Below are 4,180 nucleotides of genomic sequence, written 5' to 3'. Positions count from 1 at the left end.
TCAGTGGAATGTTATGAAATTTCGACAGAAGAGGTTCGAAGGAATATATTTGGCATTCATAAGTTTATTTTTAATCATTTAAAATCAATCGATTTTTAAGCAACTGTGGTTTGACACGTACAGATATATTTTTTATGTTGCGATTCCTGGAAGAACCAAATGATTGGATCTGGGTTGGAAAATCCATTTAAAAAAAATATAATTTACGTAGAATACTAATGTGTCCAAAAAATACATATAGTTGTTCTTTTAAACTTAACGGGGTAATGAAATCGTGTAAATATTTTTTGTTGTTGGTTGGGGCACTGATGTTGACATCTGTGCAAAATATCATGTCAATATCTCTATGAGGCTATGAGTTGCGCTTCTCCGTTTATATTAAGATTTTTTTATATTTCGATTCACTGTTTTTGTTCAAAATATTCTATAATTCCAACAAATTCAGTCTTCAAACAACAATGTGTACGCCAAAAACTCAATTTTACTGATTACACGAAAAGCTCAATTCTTGAGTTTCGTGTCTTTTTCGAAACATTCAATAAATATTCTCAGAAACGTTTATATCCAACAACTGAAAAATGTATGGGAGTAATGATATCATAAGGGAGAACCAAAAAATTCTTGATATAAACAGAGAAGTGCAACTCATAGCCTCATAGAGATATTGACATGATATTTTGCACAGATGTCAACCACAGTTCCCCAACCTACAACAAAAAATATTTACACGATTCCATTACCCCGTTAAGTTTAAAAGAACAACTATATGTATTTTTTGGACACAGTAGTATATATACTCTACCTTTTCTACAATACATTGTAGATTATTCAAAATTAGAGTCAAATTGCCACTAAAAACATTGTCTGACGTTGGTAAATGAATGAAATGTGTCTCTATCATGGTTTCTATTGAAAAAAATTATTATGTTAAATGTTCAATGAACACATTCCCAATCAAAATTACCCTAAAAATTCTTATCAAGTTTTGGTATTTTGATACAATTTCTGGTGGTTTATTAGATTTGTTAGACAAAATTGAATAATCTACAAATTTCGTAGATTACGTGGGAAAAAATATGTAATTTACATGGTATTGTAGTAATCTACATTTATAAAATTGCATGTTATGTATCAAAGTAATCTACATAACAACCACATCACGCAACTAAAATCCATTCTGTAAGAGCTATTGCTCATGAAAAATGTTAAACTTTATGAATATGACAATGGTTTGCATCGGGCAACACTAGGTTTGCCAATTTTCAATCGCGTCCCTCGTATTTGCCAAATTCTATATTAAAGGCCATATTTTGAAAGAAAGAATTTTCCCAGATATAAGCTATGTGGCAATGGTGGGCATCAGTATTGCATTTAAGTCTGTGTATTTGATGTCAGACATTTTTTCAAAGCGACATTATCAAAATGTCACGACTCTAACGAACTAACGCGCTGATACACTATCGCGCTAATGACTCCGGTTCTATGTGTATGTATGTATTGCAAATATTGCACAAGCAGCTACGACGGTCGACTGAGTGCAAAGTTTGATGGCATATTCTCAGCTTGGGTATTAAATCAAGAAAATGTTCGTTATGTGTCCGATCAGATGGTCACTTTTTGGTTTTTGGCCGATTGGGGTGGTCACAACTCAAAATTTGAGAAAGGCCTTCTAGATTGGGATTTTCGAAATTTCGTACAGCGAGTCGACTTTTCACCTCACTAAGGTAGTTTCGTCACTCGCACAAATTTCCGTCCGCTGTGATAATTTGTAATAATTTATAGCATAAATGGCTTTAGTTTTTCAGAATTCATACAGTGTGAAACGGATAAGTTGAAAGTCACCATTTTCAATAATTAAGATGAAGAACCTATCTTATGGTGAACTCACTCTTCCCGATGCTTCATTGGTGCGAAGCATCACAACACGTGCCCAGCGCGAGATGTTTCTCATTCAACAAATGCTTCCTGGAACTAAATGCAACATTTCATATTATCGGTTAGCTCGTGGTCAATTTGATTACGAGGCTTTGAGGAGTGCGATCAGTCAGCTTACTTTGCAAATTCCTTTATTACAAACACGGTTTGCTTACTCAGATGGAGAACTCTGGCAGATTCACGATCGAAGCATACGTCACATAATAAGCACAATTGATGTCAGCAACCACTCTACGCCGTTCGATGAGGCTATGAAAAAGATGAGAGAGGCCGCCGGTCGGCCTTGTGTTATATCCGACGATAAACTGTATGACTTCACACTTTACACCATTGATGAAAACACACATATACTGTATGCACAGTTTCATCACAGCATTATTGATGGCAGGTCTCGCGTAAAGTTAGAAAATATGATCATTACTGCCTACAATAATGCGAAACAAGGCAATAGAATCATTGTACGACCAAGATTACACTTTGATGCGCTCGCTAAGGCAGAAGTCGCTTATCAGGTTTCAGAAGAGTATAAGCAAGACGAACAATTCTGGAAGGCTTATATTCAATCATTGAAGTACCATGCTTACACACATCGAGATATCGCTATAACTGGAAACCAAATGACCAATCGATGTACGCAATCCATATTTGAATGGGAACAATTGCGTCGGACTGCAGCAGAGTTAAGCATTTCAGAATCCATTCTGTATATTGGCGTTTCGGCTTTGTTGATCAGAAATTTGCTTGATATAGAGTACGTGAGCCTTAGCTTACCGATGTACGGCACGCATTTGACTCAAGAAATCGGCATGACGTCTAATGTTGTGCCATTGCTATTGTGTATCACTGAGCATGCTACACTCAAAGAAGTCTTAATGAATGTTGCTCAAGAAACGAAATCAGTCATTGTCCATCAACGCTATAGCATCGATGAAATTAGACGACATGCTAAATATAGTTCAAACCGAAGCTTTGGCCCTCTCGTTAATGTAATGCTCTTGGATCATGGAGAAGAATTTGAAGGTTGTAACTCTTCATCTCATTTTGTAGCAAACATAGATACCAATGAATTGCAAATAACATTTTGGGCTGATCGTCCAAACGGTCGTCTTGACATCACGTTTGATGATATTGTGGAAGGGCATTCACAAGAACAACTTGTTGCCTTAAAAGATCGTTTAAATCTTATTTTGGCTCTTGTTGTTAGTGATCCGAGTATCACAGTAGCCACACTTGATGAACGATGTCGTTCCGTCTCCACGAACGAACAGAATGAGAGCTTTTATGCAAATCGAAGAACGCCATTTGCAGCTGGATTTTTACAGTGGAGTCGATGTGCTGATTCACTTGTACGTCTCGTGTATGCTAACACGTGGGCAGGAAGCGGTTTCAGTCCTTTTGCAACCTCAAAAGTACTTCTTGTCGATCGAGTGGTGACCATTGGTGATCTGAAACGCGTAAATGATATAGATATACGCACAGAAGCACCAGGAACTTTATTGACAATTGACGAAAATGCTTGGCACGTTGCTGTTGCAGATGGGGTTGTTAAAATTAGTAATTTCTTTGATGAAAGTGGGCAAGCCATAGCAGCTCGGATAGTTGCCAACCAATGTCATCTTCTCGCAGGTGATCAACTTTCAGTTATAACGACTGAACAAGCCGAATTTTTGGGCACAACATATGCACAGGTCATGCGATCGAATCCCAATTGGTCACATTGTCTTGCCAACTTTGAACTATGTAAACTTTCAATTATGCAAAACAATGCCAATCTACCCCCTGCATGGGCCGTATCTGGGTTTCAAAGTTTATTACCGGGAGGATCCAGTGCCACAGAGCTTATTGCCGCATGGCTCATTTACATTGCTCGAGATACCCAAAAGACACAATTACAAATCGGATGGGATGCAACTGAATCGAATGCCATTTTCAAAAATCATGATGTATTGGCAACGCGAATTTTTGCTGAAACTGTACCATTTTCGACATCCATCGATTTGACTGATAACTTTTCAAGCGTTGTGGCCAATATAGAGAGATATTGCAAGGAAATGGCTGACAACTTACCATGCTTGTCAGATTTGATCGTTCGACATTCCATGTGTTTTTCAAATGAATTGCGCAGCAAAAAACCTTGGGCATTGGCTGTGTCCCTAATCGACAAGCAAGAAGAATGCCCCTCGATAGACGCGCACGGCAGTTTGCTCACGCTTCAGATCAACAAACATAATGAGTCTTTTCGTTG

This window comes from Contarinia nasturtii, unplaced genomic scaffold (assembly GCF_009176525.2).
Source record: "Contarinia nasturtii isolate CC-2019 unplaced genomic scaffold, AAFC_CNas_1.1 Cnas_scaffold_2934, whole genome shotgun sequence".
Taxonomy (NCBI): Eukaryota; Metazoa; Arthropoda; class Insecta; order Diptera; family Cecidomyiidae; genus Contarinia; species Contarinia nasturtii.
The sequence above is the reverse complement of the archived record's forward strand: the minus strand, read 5'-3'. Positions refer to the sequence as shown.